This window comes from Sebastes umbrosus, chromosome 15 (assembly GCF_015220745.1).
Source record: "Sebastes umbrosus isolate fSebUmb1 chromosome 15, fSebUmb1.pri, whole genome shotgun sequence".
Lineage (NCBI taxonomy): Eukaryota > Metazoa > Chordata > Actinopteri > Perciformes > Sebastidae > Sebastes > Sebastes umbrosus.
Genome location: NC_051283.1, coordinates 1165987 through 1184185, shown reverse-complemented (window position 1 = coordinate 1184185; position 18199 = coordinate 1165987). Strand labels below are relative to the sequence as shown.

Sequence of the window (18199 nt, the reverse complement as noted above, 5' to 3'; positions counted from 1 at the left end):
ATACTGTGTGCTTGTTTCCATGCCAACCTTGCGATATCACAGCCCAAAACTCAGAAAGATGTTACTAATATAGGAACAAGGAAGATGGTTTCCAATTGAAATGCATGATTTCTCATTTTGTGACAGTTTTAGTCACAAACACTTTCCAAGTTTTCAGTTTCACACAGTTCATGCTGACATTTGAGTAAAACAAGAGGTTGTATGAATGAGTCATGCTAGATGATAAATACATACATTGGATTGTCAGTTAATATGGTACAGTTCAGGAACATGGCATGGTTGCTGAGCTCAGAAGATTTGTTTAAAAACATGAATCCAAATGTCAAAAGTAGTATAGACTTATTAGCTATGACGATCGTTAATTTCTAAATTTTAATACTAGTATTTAGTATTTCATAACCCTTTTCTGATTAAATTATAATCTATTGACTTGGGAGTAAAGGTAACTTCAGAGTGAAACCGTTTTCCTTTTTACCTTTCTGATCCACGTGAGGATCAGAAAAGGTTTGATATACAGTATCAGGCAGACACCCAGACCTGCTGCTCATTGTGTGTCATTTGTGACTCGGTGTGTGTAGTGTCAGAGTTATTGAGTGTGTGTGTGCAGGGGGTGTCACCTTTTTCATATCTATGTGTGTGTATGAGACAGAGAGTGAAGGGAGTGTTTCACTGAAACTTTAAAAGGGGCGAGAATATTGACATGTCTAGACATGCAAGACTGAGAGCAGGAGTGCAGAGAGCAATGAGGACATTCACACCTCCTCCTCCACCACACACACACATTCATCTCGCTGTTCCAGACAATCAACAACCTCAGACAGGGCATCAAGGGCAGGTCCAGCGCGATGTGAATGTGTTTCATCACTCTCAGCAGAAAAAGGAGTAATCATATTGCCGGCGTGTTGTCATGGATACACGATTTCCACCAGTAGAATTAGCGCAGTAAAGCGTTGAGGCCTGAGCTGATTACCAGAGCACGCTTTTATTCCTCTCTCCCTCTCACATCCCTCGCACTGCTGCTAACAGCCACCTGCCTCTATAGCGTTACGTTTCCTCCGCCATACATTTTTAAAAACACCTAGAGCCACAGTGAGCCCAGAAACAAACACAGGCAGAAGGCAGCGGAGCCCCCACGGCTGAGAACCCTCCTAAATATAGCCCAGCTCAAGTGCAGCTGCATTAGCATCACAAGTTTCATTACTGCTCTCTGTGAGTACATCTGCAGCCTTCAGTGAAGAAGAGATAAGTGCTCGGATGTAGCTGAGGTCCCATCTTGTTACACAGCTCAGGAACTGTATTATTGCGTTTGCACCCACAGGAGAAATTATTTGGGAAATTCTCCAAGTGGCGGTAATGTGTAGTCATAGGACAGGTTGATATCGCCAGTTGAGTTGAGCATATTTCCAACCTTAAAGCATGAAGACAGCTGTTCACCCCATCAGGTGTGTTTCTTTCTCGCTGTTGTCTCTCGCTAGTCATCACTGCCAGCGCTTCAAGTAAACCAATAGAGACAGATGGTTATCTGCGTAGTGTTTCTTTCTGATATTTCAAAAGTCACCACCACTCAGTGTTTCCCTGGAATATTCATGCCTCGCCCCTTCAGGGTGTCAGCAGGTCCTTTAAAAGTGAAGAATCTCATGTCAGATTTGTTTTGCACCTTAAAGCAGGGGCTCCCAAACCTTTCCATGCCAAGGCCTCCTTTTTGCAAGATGTCTTTCAAAACTTATTGACAATACCATGGCAAATGTAAATAAAAAAACCTTCTGAATATATGTCCTTACTTTTATTAATGCAAAAATAATTACATTTCTATTTCAAATCTTTAGTTATTCCATTAGATTAAATTTTTCTGTTTTCCATTAATAAGCATTGTTTGTCCTTCAATGCAAGATACAGTAGCTAGCTAGCTACATTTAGGGGCAGAGCAGGTTCATGGCAGTCACTGACTTGACTGCAGGCATATAGAAAAATGGGGCATAGCAATTAAGATTTTGATATGTTATATAAAGGGCGTGGCAATTGATTAAAATATTTAATTTTGATTAATCAACATGATTGTCCATAGTTAATTACAATTAATCGCATTTTTATCTGTTCAACAATGCACCTTAAGGCAGATTTGTCAAGAATTTGATACGCTTATCAACATGGGAGTGGACAAATCTGCTGCTTTATGTAATGTATGTATATATCTTCTTATAGGGAAATCAATGAACAAACACAAATACATGACAGATATTGATCCAGAAACCCTCACAGGTAGGCCTACTGTATTTAGCATAAAACAATATGCTCCAATCATAACATGGTAAACTGCAGCCCAAAGGCAACAACAGATGTCAGTTGTGTCAGTGTGCTGACTTGACTATGACTTGCCCCAAACTGCATGTGATTATCATAAAGGGGCATGTCTGTAAAGGGGAGACTCGTGTGGTACCCATAGAACCCATTTACATTCACTGATCTGGAGGTCAGAGGTCAAGGGACCCCTTTTGATAATGGCAGTTTTTCCTCACCATAGATTTAGCGTTAGGTTTGGAGCGTTTATTTAACTTCCTTCACAACAAGCTAGTATGACATTGTAGTAATTATCAATGGATTCATCAGGTTTTTCTAGTTCATATGATGCCAGTAATCATTCACCCTAGCTTTAAAACTGAGCCCGCCTATAAACCTAAAACATCGTAAGTTGTGGTTTATGCATTAAAGAGATTAGTGCCATTAAAACAAATAATTTGCGTTATTATCGCACAACTTTGCTGCCGCTGGCCACCAGCCCCTGTTCAGCTAATTTCCGTAACCAGTGTAGCTAAATAGCCAGCTGTCCGCCAGTTAGCTAGCTAGCTAGCAGCTGGCTAATTAGCTACCTTAATAATTCCACCATGCTTTAATTGCTATCACTGGTACAGAAAATGAGCTGAACAAAGTTGTCACTCATCTGGTGACAGCAATGTCTGAGACAAGAGTGTGTGGATGAAGCATTAAGTTGTTAAAGGACGTTTGTAAGAATCAGAAATGTCTTGTTAACAGCAACACCTGTGGCCGTTCTAAGTCATAGAAAGTCAGCGCCTGTTGCTGGCGCTTGTGCTCGCTCTACATAGACACTGAAGGAGCATCGCTCAAAAACCAGTGAGGAGACACACGTCAGCTAAAAGCACAATATCACTCTCTATATTTCAGCTGCTTGGCAGTAATGTTAGCTGACCAGACGATAGGTCTCTCCATGAGTCAATGCTGATCCTAGTGTTGGCTTTTCCTGCTTCAGCCTCCCGACCGCTGCCCGGATGGGAACGGGATAGACACCGGAGTGTTTGGTCGGAGACGATAACGTTTCTCTCTGCGGAGCCCGTCACTTCACAATTTACGGAAACCTCTGTATGGTCTGGAGGAACTGCAGCAGTTATTCTACACAAACGTCCAGCTGTACATTCACTAGATTATTCTCAGAGCTAAACTAACTCTTCTGCACAGTGTGGAGTGTGCGCGCATGCACGTGAGTTGGAGCGAGCTGAGTGAAGCAGGGAGGCAGAGGAGCATCGAGGAGCAGAGTACAGCAGAGACTCCGGTCTGGAGACCAAAGCTACGGTCTCCCCCGCGTCCTCCGTACGAGGCCAACACTGTTTAACAGACGGGCTTCACTAGATACAAACCAAGAGGTTTTGGTGTGTTCCGGTAGTTTGTTGTATGGAGTCTGAGTCCTGAACAGCGTAGAGCCACACCGCGAGCGCTCGCATATGCGAGCACGCATGGGACACCGACCCGGGTGATTTATATGTGTACAGAAGTACAAACAGTCCTTTAAATTGACTTATTTACTCTGTCTCTCTGTGCTCTGTGCTGTGCTCTGTGCTGTGCTCTGTGCTGTGCTCTGTGCCTTACTACTCCATTGCTCGTTGGAGTCGTTACTGCAAAACCTCAAGTTAGTTAGTTTAGTAGTTTAGTTTATACAGAAGTTAGCCAGCTACAATGGTTGCAATGGAAATGGTACACATGAAAATAGTCACTGCTCTGACCATTCTGCTACGTTGATTTAAATGGGAATGTCCGTTCTACTCCTATTGTATTTTTATGGGCTATACATTTTATATTTTTCTCACTGTCAACAAATCTCAACAAATGTATGTCTCTTTTTCCGACTTCCCCAGTTTGGACACTCAGCCCATTTGTTCATTCATTCTGAAGTACACAAACGTTGTTGTGTATATAGTTTTATTTTTAAAAAACGCTCCGCAATTTCCTTTAAAGGCTGGGCACTGTAGTTTTTAGCAAATATTACTCAAAACAAGAATAAATAATGCATTTGTTTGGGACTATTTTCAACGGTGGATTAATACACATTTGGTGTACTTGTGCGTAATTACAGCAGTAGTGTGGTGTATGTCAAATTAATTGAAACTAAAGTTACAGTGGCCATTGTTCATTGCTGAGATATGTTAAATGTTACCCAGTCCAACACTGTTGCTTGCTGAAATGTTTTAATAGTTGTTGACAACAACAAGAGCTCTACGGCAATTGAGGAATAAGACATGTTGGGCTTTGGCAAAACTGATAATACTTGTCTGTGGATCAGTTCATTGTTAGATTTGATCTTTTCATGGAATTTTTTTGCAATGACAAAATATTCTTTTAAAAAAGTACTGAAATGTCACCAACTACAGATTTATTCTTGTTGATTTGTTTTAATTTCACCCTTACACAGTGATATTTGGTTGAGGCAGAGTTGGAAAGTGAGCAGACAACAGCAACCACAGCTGTGGGTGGAAGCAGTGAAGAGTGTTGATTTTGCACTTCTGCCAGGTGACATTCTGACTGAGTATGTAGCTTCACTGTACATAACACTTGGCAGGTTAATACAGTCTTGACCCTATAAACATTTCCTGTTGTCATTCAAATTAGTCTCAGAACTGTCACTTGCGAAAATTCAGTTGGAAACGATCTGTTTCTGCCATCATAGTTTCTTTATTTTCATTATTAATTTGGTCTAAATCCAATTCCGAAAGTACTGACTTTGTCTTAGCTATTAACTCTTATTTAGCTTAAACCCTCCACTACGTGACCTCACGAAACTTTTACATCAGTTTTTGTTTCTGATAGTCTGACATACCCTCCTAATAACATTTAGGTTTCATGAGATTGGAGACAATCCTTTAAACAAAGCCTCTGGGTTCAGTCCCTGAAGTTGGCTGGTGTCCACGCTGCTGATCAGAACTAGACCGATAAATTGGCTGTTATTAGCTTTTTTTGCAGATATATCAGTATCAGTGTTTATGTCAGCCAATAAGTCACAAAGATAGTAGTACAGAAATGCCAAACTAAGTTTGAGGTATTTAGAAACTGTATCTTCAGAGAGCACTTACAAGTTGATGATGACTGCAAAATGGTTTCACTTAGTATGTGTTCTTGGTCACAAGTTCTAAAAAAAGTTTATACAAAAGATTAAACAAATCTAAGGGATTGTTTGTTATAGGGCTCTCAAGTTAACACGATAAACGCGTCAATGCAAATTTATTTTAATGCCACAAATTTCTTTAACGCAACTTGCAATTTTTAATTAACCTCCTAAAAATCCTACGGGTTGCCGGAGGTTGTAGCGGCTCAGTTTTAAAGCTAGAGTGAAGATACTGGACATCATATTGAAACTAACCCTTAACCTCTGACCTCAAGATGTGTGAATGAAATGAAGTTATGGTCAAGTCCAAACGTTTCTGGCAATATTTGTCATTGTTTCATCCCTTTAAGGTACATTTGAACAGATCAAAAACTTTATCTATATTATGTGTTTATGAAAAAACAAATATTGTCCAAATACAATATAATTTTTAAAACTCCTAATTATCAATATCATTAATCGCTTAACAATTCAGTATCACTTGAGCTGTACTGCTGATGTGTCCTTGAGTTGCAGCAGTATGTAATTAAGCTGCCTGTGGTTGGTCAAATAAGGATGAAAGTGTTGCCCGCCTTAAGAAAGCAACTTCTGGTGTGTAAACATTTGAATAAGCCACACTTCCTCAGCTGAGTGTTCCCCATTCAAACAGCTACATAAATTGCCAGTAGGCAGTAAGGAGTTGCAAAGGTCAGAGCTCAGTGATTATAGTCATGTGACACCAGAATCTTGCATTCAAAAGAGAACTTGTTGAACAGTGTGAACCGTACATCCCAGGATATGTTTACATTTCCTTCATTGTCTAGCTCAGCAGTATCCTTATCTCCATTTTAGATGAGCCGTAGCTGGCGAATGGTTAGCTATAAATAGACCATTTAATACTTTATTATAAAGTTATTAATGGAAACGGAAACTGGACATTGCCGTGCTGCAGCAGAGTTCATAGCCAGTTTATTTCCACCGCAGTCAGGGGAGGAGAGGAGGGTAGAAACTTGAGCTGAAATCTTTTATATATAATTTTATAATTATATAATTTATATAGTTATATAGGATAAATGTACAGACACTTGCAATGAATTGCTGCTGATGGAAAACCACAAGCTATTCCACCTGATTCCCAAAGTAGAAATATCCAAACATAAAGTAGTGAGTGACATGTGACACATGAATAGTTGCGGTTTTAAGCACTTTTTGTGTTTCTTAGTAGTACTGTGGGGGTTGTAGAATTTAGTATTAGTCAGTAGTAATAATGGTAGAAATACAGTAATAGTATTAGTAGCAGTAGTGGAGCTTTCAGTGGTAGTGTATCGTGATGACATGAACATATTGTGTTATCTGTTATCCAAATAATGATACTCAGGAATGAAGGAAATATTCATTATAAACTAACAAAATAAGCTATCGGTGGTTGTGTTTTACACATGGTTGCTGGTATCTTCAAAAAAATGTAAATTTTTCAACAGCTAAGAAAAATAGCCTGTTTTCTGCTTTGTGACAATGTTTTTTTTTGTTTTTTTTTAGGTAACACCAGGTTTTTAAATGATTTCTGTAGCTTCAGAAGTACGAGTATTTTCCTACCATTAAATCCTTCAGTTTACTTCAGTACAGTCGGGATGAAATTAAAAATGCCTTCTTTTTTTTTAACCCTTTTAGATCACATCCCGGGCATATTGTGCACCCATTTAACAATATATGCAAAGAAAATTAGAAAAAATCTATTTGTTATTATTATTATTATTTTAAAATCCAGTCATCTTTTATTCCTGTAAAACAAAATATGATGTGTGCTTGCATAAGCTAGTGCCAACCAATAATATCATGACATCCATCCATTAATCTGCAACTTTTAGCGACAAGTCAGGTGTGTGTGTAGAGCCACAGTCCTCTGTAGCTCCATATCGCACTACATTCTAAGCCCACACACTTTTTGGCTTTCCAATCAAATGCAAAGGATTGGATTTAAATCCCTCTTGTAACTGTACACTGCTCAAATATTCCATTTCACTGGGGAATACTGCGGATACAGCAGACCGGCTCATACGGGTACTTCACAAAAAGTCAAGGCCGCGACCCCTTTTGGGAGATTGAAAACTTCAATGCAATTTGATGTGCGTTTGGATTGTAATTTTGACAAGTTAATATGCATTCATCTCTTATTACCTCCTTACGAAGGAGGTTAAGTTTTCACTGGCCTTGGTTTGTTTGTTGGTTTGTTGGTTTGTCCGTTTGGAGGATTACTCCAAAAGTCTGTGATGGATTTGAATGATATTTTTTTGAGGGGTGGGGTGTGGCACAATTAACGATCCATTAGATTTTGGTGGCGATCCGGATCATGATCCGGCTTCGGGAATATTTTTTCATAACGTCTTTGCATTAACACCACAGGCTTTAAGACGCGCAGGGTAACTGGTGACGCGTACATGAAATCTGCCTTGGCGGAGGTCTGCGCTCTCAGAGTGCACTTCTAGTTATACAAACGTTTGTTTTATACACATGTCAAATAATAATTTTGCGATCTTGCCTGAACCTGAGCGTTCACAATACCTTAATACACAGTGGAGGATATTGCTTATCCAGACATTTCCACATATTTGACTGAATCCCATTAGGTTGAGTGTTTTCTTTGAATACCCAACCTGTTAAAGCCAACTGTTTTTTCTATAGGCTGAGATTTAGTTGGAGACAATAGTCTGATGCTGCTATAACGTTAATGAATGACTGTATTACTGCAGCAGCCTCCCACTCAAGCTAACGTTAGCTAGCCCTGCTAGTCACTGTCACCAGCATCATTTAGCCATTTAGCAGACTGACACTGAATATTATCATGAGCCTCAGATCTCAGTGTGAACGCCTCGGTTAACCCGCTACACAACAGCTTTTCATCATTTCCTCTTCTGTGACGGCGAGATGACGCCATGCTGGTCTGGTCTATAGCTTGGAGCCATAAAGCCATGCTGGTCTGGTCTATATCTTGGAGCCATCAAGCCATACTGGTCTGGTCTATATCTTGAAGCCATAAAGACCCTCTATTATATCTTTTTAAGGACATGGCAGGGGAACAAACCGGAGATCAGCAGCTTTGTATTTATTGTTGGTGCAACCAACTACACAGCATCTGTTCAGCATAGCGTTATTACTATTATCAGTTTGTGTAAAGTAGAGGTTTGGAGACGTGTTTCTACTTCTTTTGTATACTCTGTTATCGTCTATGAGGGACTCTGGATAGTTTTCCCCCACAAGGGGGCGTGGTCATGCCAGCCCACTCTGGATGACCTATTGCCAGTCTTGATGTATACTGGGGAGGATAATATTTAGACCCAGTTATGCTTTTAGCTGAAGGCTAAAATTAGCATGCTAACAGTACGCGTAGAGTACGTGAAGAGTTTTGTCTTTTGTTCTCAGCTTATCATCAGTGTTTTGTATGTGGTTTTGCATGCATATTATGATATATAACTGTATTAGAAAATACTTTATTAATATTGTAATATTGCTTATAACCATACGACCCATTTCTAAACAGTAGTAATAGAGATTTGTGTGTATATTCAACTTGTAACGGGAGAGTCTTTAGAGATTTGGTCCAAAATATACTGGAACACACAGATTTAAGGCAGCAAACTTCATTAGAGGACTAACGTTTGGACGCCAGGTGCGTTGTCATCAGAGTAAACGTACTCTGTAATCTGTCTCGGCTTGAAACGCTTCCCGCTGCAGAGACAGTTCAGTTCAGAGTCTGAAGCTCAGCAGCAGTCTAGACAGCGAGTAGTCTGGGATCTCTGTGGATAAAATAACAGGTTCCCTCATCACATCACACCACATGACCCCTCAATTCTCATTATCCTGAGGGATGGTCTCTGTGTCTCTGTGTGTGTGTGTGTGTGTGTGTGTGTGTGTGTGTGTGTGTGTGTGTGTGTGTGTGTGTGTGTGTGTGTGTGTGATGTGTGTGTGTGTGTGTGTGTGTGTGTGCGTGCGCGCGCGCACGCACGTGTGTGTGTTGGAGAGGGGGGCAGAGTAGGTGGCTACATACACAACTCCATTCATGGTCTTCAGTTTCTATGAAAGTGAAGTTTTTAGTAGCGTTTTAGCTCATCGCTGGCTGGCGATTGTGTAGGATTTCACATGGTGCCAGAGGGCAGAGCGCTACCTTCTGTCTACAGACCATGATACTGAGATGGATAAACATGATGACATTTCACTTTCTCTCTCTCTCTCTCTCTCTTCTCTCTCCCTTCGTGTTCCCACAGTTTGGACCAACGTGGAGCCTCGGTCGGTGCCAGTGTTCCCTTGGCATTCACTCGTCCCTTTCCTGGAGCCCAGCCAATCAGGAGCGGCTGCTCAGCCTGCTGATGGCCAACAGCTTGTCAATCAGAGCAAAGGTAGCAAATGACCACACTCCTTTTTTTCTGAATTCCACTGTTTGTACCCAAATAACTACACATTATAAACAAGTATTTCCCTCAATATAATAATCATAACTAGAAATAGTATGCAGGGCCGTGTTTCTGCCAAAACACTCAAGAACAAATGTTGGTCGGAGACCGTGACCAGCAGCCAAGGTCAGTGTTTCCCAAAACAGTTGCGACTGAATTGCAAATCAGCACAGTTGGTGTTCACACCAATATAGTTCCAATAATATTGTTGATAACACTATTTATTGACTGGAGTGCTAACATTTTTTCAGAGACTAATTTTGACTAGGGGGGGATGATCAGTAATCTTCCACAGAGCTTCATTAGGCCTTAGTTTAGCTCTTTAAGTTATCTTTCTTTATCTTTCTTTTCCATATGTTTTAGGGCTGCTATATTGATTTATCGTTTAGTCTATCTTATGTCAGCCAATAGTGGATACAATATCTCATAGCCCAAGGTCACATCATCAATCTAAAACACAAAGTTATTCAATTTGCTCAAATATAGGACAAAGAAAAGCAGCAAACCGTCACATTTCAGAGACCAGAACCAGCCAGTTGCAAAATGACTTAAACCAGCAGTGGGTAGAAATAGAGCAAATGTGATTTTAAAAAGTTATTTTTATAAAACGGTCACTATATCCTGACAGTAGTGCATGAGACAGGTAACCTGAAAAAATATCCTGTGCCTCTGTGTCCTCCGTTGTCCTCCAGTGCTCCTTATTATAGCATTTGCAAGATTTCCCAGACCGGAGGAAAACAAGCAGTCAGAGCTGATATGGAGTCTGCCGTCTCTGAGCAAGTCGAGTTTTGTCTAAGAACTTTTGAATTACAATATGCTGAAAGGTTATTATGGAATCGTTGCCCAATGATGCAAAATCATTCTGCCTACTGCCACTTTAAAGGGTTAATTGATTATCAAAATGGTTGGTGATTCATTTTCTGTCAATTGACTTCATCATTGAATCATTTCAGCTCTAGACTGTTAAATAATACTTCATGGTTGAGTCACATTATCAGTCTCAAAATAAAACCAACAGGCTGCTATTTTAGGATGTATGAGCATAAAAGATACAAACAACTTTATTTTGGGGGATTTATTAAAGGTGCAATGTGTAGGATCTGGTCACATGATCCAAACAAATAGGTGGCAGCATTTCACCTCTACTACTGCAGCCATACAATCTAAATTTACAGTCATCAGTTATAAAAAAAACAAAAAAAACTACTAACTAACAGCAGGGCAAGAATACCCAAAATTCAACCAAACTGCTTAAGAGCTGGTCAAAATACCACTGCTATCTTCTAATCTGCACGTGTGGCGTCAGCCTGTATTATGTTCGCTGTGCCACTACCTGGGGACTGTATTGTCCGTGTACGTTTTGATAGTCCGTCCACTGGACTAAATCCAAAAGCGACAGAAACGAGTAAACATCTGCATCCCCAGACCCCCACCGTGAGGAGAACGAGCACAGCCCAGGATACAGACCCCCACCGGGAGGAGAACGGGCACAGCCCAGGATACAGACCCCCACCGGGAGGAGAACGGGCACAACCCAGGATACAGACCCCCACCGGGAGGAGAACGAGCACAGCCCAGGATACAGACCCCCACCGGGAGGAGAACGGGCACAGCCCAGGATACAGACCCCCAGTCAGCAACCGCAGCTATTTGAATGCAGCCATTGCACATTTCATGTATCTACCTGTATGTATATAATAAAGTTTAAGTTTTTTAGTTAAGTTTAAGTTTGCTTATCTGGCGGGGAGTCAGGGGGTCCGGGATCAGACTCCCGGCACTGCAGTTTGCAATAGCCGAATTTGAGTTGCCACAGCCACCGACCGGAGGTTCGTCTCCCCTGCTCTCCTCCTGGTGAAGCAGCCCCCCGTCAACACTGTAACCTCTTCACATGCATTTGATAATGTTAGTTTTGAATGTTTTGAACTAAAAGTTTGGCCAGATCTTACACATTGCACCTTTAATGACAAAATACTTCTGTAGTCACTCAGCTCTTGAAGGAAACATTTCCCAGTATTCTTCTTACTCCTACAACAGCTTATAGCATAGATGTAGTCAGAGCTTCAACACCTCCCACAGCCGGAATAAAGCTGCCCATCAACAAGCTGCATGTAGGGTCGCCCTGCGTTCACACATATGGCACTGTTACTTCTTACCTTCATGAAGCATTTCACTAACCAGCATATAAATGTCTTTTATTTTCCAGAGCCTCGTTGTGGTGTGGCCCTGGTGAGCGATGGGCGGCCCGGCCCTCCAGACCCAGAGAGGGGATCGACGTCATGCCCTACCCCGACCAATGACAATCCTCCTACAGACAGGGGCGGGGCTGACAGCGAGACCGAGAGCGACACAGACGACCCGTAAGTACAAAGATGATAACTTTATCCACCTCCCTGGTATTATCCATGGATGTATTAAAAGAACAGGATACAGCGTTGGAGGCACGGCCCCGGTCATTCCTATGAGAATTGCTCATTGGAGCATGAAGCCTAAATGGCTCCACTTCCGTCTGGAAAAGTACCTGGATCTTGGTGGAGTAGCGTCCGCTCGGTCACATGACTCAGTCACGGGGTCCTAACGTCACGGCCTGCGCTCCAGCCTCGGTCTGGGTCTCAATCACATGAACAGAGGAAGGGAAATAATAAGCGCTATCAAGAGTATTCGTACTGGGGAGTTGATTCACCTCAAAAAAAAGTATCCGCTGAGTTACAGACGTCTCTTTCCCTAAGTAAGACAATGGCAAAAATATTTTTGAGCCCAATGCATCACGTGACTGACACAGAAGTTGCAGTACCGCCGTTTGGCCACTACGAAAGTTGGGATCGACGACCGGCGTACTTCCTGGGGGCTTGGTATTATCATGATGCTTGCTGTTTTGAATTGTGAGATGTTTTCTGCTTTTTTTGGCACATAAAAGTAACATTTTTAATGAACATAGCAAAATACAACAGTGTAGTGCTCAGCAGTGCATTTTGTGTCGGTTGTCAAAGTCCAGCAACGGCTACGGATGGCAAATGGAATCAAGAAAAGAAGAGGAAGAAGCACAAGAAACAAAAGAATGAATTTATATTCAGCTGTAGAGTAGCGCTGTGGCACATTGACCACATGTGAAATGAGGCCAGTCCACCAGTCAGACACAGGAAACCGTTGATCCAGTTTAGGTCTTGTTTACATGCAAGTGCAGTAATTTCAATCTGTCTATTATTCACATATAAACTCACGGACTTCTTGAAGTGGGATTTCACTCTGTCCATTTATTTTGAGCATAGAAATCGGTTCATTAACATAATATGTAGGAATTGTTATCTTGTGTATATTATCATTAGCAAGCAATCTATTCCTTATCTGATCCCTACTTTAACTACTACTATGATCTTTTTGGGGCTGTCGTGTTAAGTATTAAAGGGAAAGTATGACCATTTTCAAAATTCATACATGTTATTCTTATGGTCTAAGACAGTCCAAAAAATTTTATTAAACATGAACAACTCTCCCAAATCCCAAATCTAGAGTGCTAGAACTCAAACTTGTGATTTCATAGGGTTATGCAGTGTGGAACTGCTCCATAGAAAATGAATTGGGAAAGATGTTCTAGATGACACTGAGAGCAGCCAGGGGAATGTTCTGAGTATATGGAAACATTTTCTATTTCACAACCGAGAACACTTTATTGGCACATCTTCGTAAGTGACGTTTGGAGCCCAAGCTCTTCTTCAGACTTGTCTGTCTCATTATTCCGTATACTTTAAGTATGGAGATTGGAGAAACAAACCAACAACAACTAACCTTCCGTCCTTTAAAAAGTTTTGGTGCTACATTTAAATGATGTAAACTCATTTTATACATTGTGTTTCCTTTCTGCTACTCCGGGTATGACTCACAAGACAACAGATAGTAACTGTAGATTATATTAGACACAGTTTGTCTGTGTCGTTTGAAGCGCAGGCTTTAAAACTCTCAAGGACGCCGCGCTCAGAACAGGTGCACTGAAATCCACCTCTGACAGCAAAATTTGAAAGAAACAAACAACAACAAATAACTTCTCTACTAGCTGCATCAGTGTGTGTTCGTGTCTGGCGAGAGTTGTACAGTCTGTGCTTGTTCATTGCGCTCAGTCTCAGGCTGCGTCTCTGCGTCTGGCTGGGTTATTGCTCTTTCAGAGTGACTCAGACGGGCTGCGTGGCTGTCTGGCTGGTAGTGCGGTTTTCAATGTTTCAGGGTCACTGTGCTCACAAAGGCCGCCATCAGCAGAGGAAGTGCTTCAGCAATCTCTCAGTGTTGCAGTGGTTACACCTATTATCTAGCTACGTCTCAATGGAGAGACTAGCAGCATTAATGAAAACAAAGTCCACTCATTTAACAGGATCTGAGCTCCATTTATTCCCTGTTTTACCCTGCTTGTACAAATACACCTCCACTGTAGGCATGCCATACAACTATAAGCATGATATACTGTACATTTTGTATTATTTGTTTATTATATTCCGCTCCTTATCTGTCATTACCCTCTTCTTGCTTTCTTTTTTTGTATTTCGTAACACACAAACTAAAACATCCCCCTTGTAATATATTTTCTACCTTCATGGACACTGTGTGTTACTCTTTTTCTCATTTCATCTTTGCTGCATTTATGTGTTTGCTGTACATAATAAAAACACTTTAGTAAAACTAGACAGGAAAGTAAAAAAGCACCATATTCATTTTTAGTCACGGCTTGACACTGAGTTCAGACGTTCTGTCTGCCGGCTCACAGTTTCAAAAGACTTCTCTGATGGTCACAATGCTCACAATTTAATCCGTTTTCTCGCCTGTTATGAATAACAAGAATACATAAATCCAGGTTTATTCACCACTTATTAGTCTTAAAATACCCTGTGAAAACCAAAATATCCTCTTTCAGTATCTGTAATGATTTATGTTTTATTATTCGTATTCTCTTTTTTGCTCTCTGCACTAAGATAAACTGTACTATATTTTAATATCATAATAATAATTTCTATACAAACTAGGGCTGTCAAAGTTAATGCGATAATAATGCGCTAACGCAAATTAGTTTTAACACCACCAATTTATTTTGCAGATTTGTAGGTTGTATTGGGCTCAGTTTTAAAGCTAGAGTGAAGATGGTAAAGTTTGTGACCTGGCAGCCATGTTGAGATCAGTTGAGGAAATACCAAGCACCGCCCACCAGCCGGAGCAAACTTTCTCATTTTACAGCTGAACAGTACACTACAAGACGATTCTGACAACATGAGGAGAGAAGTAGGCATTACAGTAACAGAATATTGATTCATATTTGATCAGCAGTCCCTAGTTTGACCGTTTGATCGGAGTTCGCGAGTGATTGACAGGTGCCTCCGTTAAATGAACAGCCAATAGGAACGCTCTCTCTTTGAAAAGAGTCATGAGGAGGAGCAGAAGTCTAGTTATCTCTCAGAACACTTGAATTACAATATGCTGAAAGGTTATTATGGAATTTTGCCTAATGATGCCAAAAACATACTGCCTACTGCCGGTTTAACCCAGTTTGTGGCAGCATTTGTATTTACTCTGTGTCTGGTTGCTTTTTCCTTGGAAACGATCCATTGGCTGGCAGGAGGAATGCAATTTAGTAGTAGTGGAAACGGCAGTTTCTGTGGAATTAAGTGAATAAATACTCAGTAGTTAGCATGTGCAGTGATAACAAACAAGGCTGAGCAGATAAAGAAAGGTGCGTCGATCACATTAACGGTAAATGAAAGGGAAAGAAAGTCAGGAAGACAAAGGGAAAACATTGCTCTGGTTGGCTGTCATGTTATCTGTGTTGCACAATCAATAAACAAACTGCAGGTAACCACTGTAATGAGAAGGTCACATTTTTGTGGTTTATACACCGTAACATGTTATACTGGTCAAGTGCTTAATTGGAACCGTGAAATATATAAAAACATTTGAAAAAACAGATCAAATCAAGAGTAGACTCCGATCCTCTTTTACACCGTAGGCTATCTTAATGAATGAATTCCTCCCTGAATCCTTCCCAACCCTTTAGCCTCATCACGTTCCTGAAAGTCCCTCTCAATGAGGAGTTTCCCTTGATTTCTCTTGTGGACTCACAGTTTCACTTTTTTTCTCCGTATGTGAATGCAGGTTCTCCCCGGGTGTGGCAACGATGCCGCGCCCTCCACTGGCCCCATGAAGAGACGCACACAGTCCCTCAGCGCCCTGCCCAAGGACGGAGACAGGAAGGTCAGTCCACCATGCAGACGGAGCAGAAAAGGCAAAAAAGATACAGGAAAAACACATTCATTCTGACCATAAAACTAAACCTTGTGTCCTCTTCCAAACCCCAAGCAGAGGGAGAAGGACCACATCCGCCGACCCATGAATGCATTCATGATCTTCAGTAAACGCCACCGGGGCCCTGGTGCACCAGCGACATCCCAACCAAAGACAACCGGGACAGTCAGCAAGATCCTGGGGAGTGGTGGTACGCTCTGGGGCCCAGACGAGAAGCAGCAGTACCACGATCTGGCTTTCCAGGTAAACTGAACATTATTGAATTAGTTTTGCAGTGTGTAGTTTACTACTAATGGGTCATAACAGAGTAGTGAATCTGTAGCCAGCATAGGAGAGCTTTCCATCCAGTTTCAGCCAACAGCTAGAGAGGGCTGCAGGGATGACGTATTTTTGTAGGCCAACCAGGAAGTCAGCATCACCCTGGTTTTCTCGACAAAAAGCCAATGGGATTTTTCCACTGGGTTTTGGATTATCGTAGAACATAAACTCTGTGGCAAACAAACGTTTATGATACTGACACGTTTTGTTCAGCAAGATGATCTTCATAAATGAACACCACTTTTATGATTTTTGAAGTGTGAATGCAATCACCAGAAGTAAAATGCTAACATTAGGCTCTAAACCAACAACACCACGGTCGCATGAACGTGAGTATACACAACGAGGCTGTAAAGGAGGACGAGTCGGCGTGATGACGTTTAGTAGTCTCATTTACCACTTGTTTAGCAACCGCCTTTTTTAAGACACGTAAAGGCTTCAAAATTCATGAGTGGGGTATTTACTGATGTATTTTATATTGTAGAACAAAACGTTAAAATCTCTTCAGCTTGTGTTAACTACAGACCTGATTCAGACATCTAACTAAAAACCCACTGACTTCCTCACGAGGGAACAGGAAGTGCTATAAAATGCTCATTTCCGGGTTTTAGGACGCATTCCTGTGACACTCTAATGCAGCTCATCTGGAATTATGGTGATGAAAAACGTTTAAAAACCCTCTCCTCGTCTTCCTCCAGGTGAAAGAGGCCCACTTCAGAGCCCACCCAGACTGGAAGTGGTGCAACAAGGACCGCAGGAAGTCGCTGTCAGAGGGCCGTGGGATGCCAAAGGAGCCTCGGGAGAGGAGCATGTCCAGAGAGCATAGGTGTGTGTGTGTGTGTGTGTGTGTGTGGGTGTGTGTGTGTGTGTTGATTAGCATTTTCAGGCCAATGTACAAAATGCCCTTACAGGGGAAAACATCTTTGATCCGCAAATCATCAACTGCTTTGAATCTTTTTTCTGTTGTAGATCCTTCAATCACTAAAAATAAAGGCTGTCAAAGTTAACGCGATAAAAACGAGTTTATGCACATTCGTTTTAACGCCACTTATTCTTTAACGCATTAACGCAACTTGCTATTTTTAATTAACCTCTTAAAATCCGACGGGCCGCCGTCTGGCCCGGCCGCTATTCAATCTGAAGATACTGGCATCATATGAAACTAAAAAACCTGATGAATCCATCGGTACCAACCATGTCATACTAGCTAAGCAAAGGACGTTAAATAACGCTCCAAACGTTGTTTCTACATTATTTTCTAAATTTTGGCGAGAAAAAACTCGGGGGTCCCATGTTATGATTTGAGCATATTTGTTGTTATATGGCAGTACCTGTGAGGGTTTCAGGACAATATCTGTCATCGTTTTGTGTTGTTCATTGATTTCCAATAATAAATACTATACATATTTTTCGCATAAAGTAGCATATTTGTCCACTCCCGATGTGATAAGAGGATTAAATACTTGACAAATCTCCCTTTAAAGGAACTGTTTTGTAACTTCTTACTCTTACAAAATCACTGCAGGTCGATGTCCCATGCGCGCTCGCATGTGGCTACGCTGTTCAGACTCAGACTCCAACACAACTACACGGAAGCACCAAAACCGCAAAGTTCTATCTAGTGAGCTCGTCTGTTAAACAGTGTTAACTCTCCTGCTCCAGCCCCCCGACCGCGCCAAAAGACACAGAGGAGACCGTAGCTTGGGTCTCCAGGACCGGAGTCCATGCTGCCCTGCTCCTCTGCCTGCCTGCCTTCACTCACACATCGCGCGTCGGTTCCTCTCTTGCT

The 18199-nt window shown here is 41.5% G+C and overlaps 1 pseudogene; it reads left to right on the top strand.

Annotated features, from left to right (window-relative positions):
• Window positions 1-18199, top strand: part of LOC119503235 — a 60360-nt pseudogene that overhangs the window by 10727 nt on the left and 31434 nt on the right.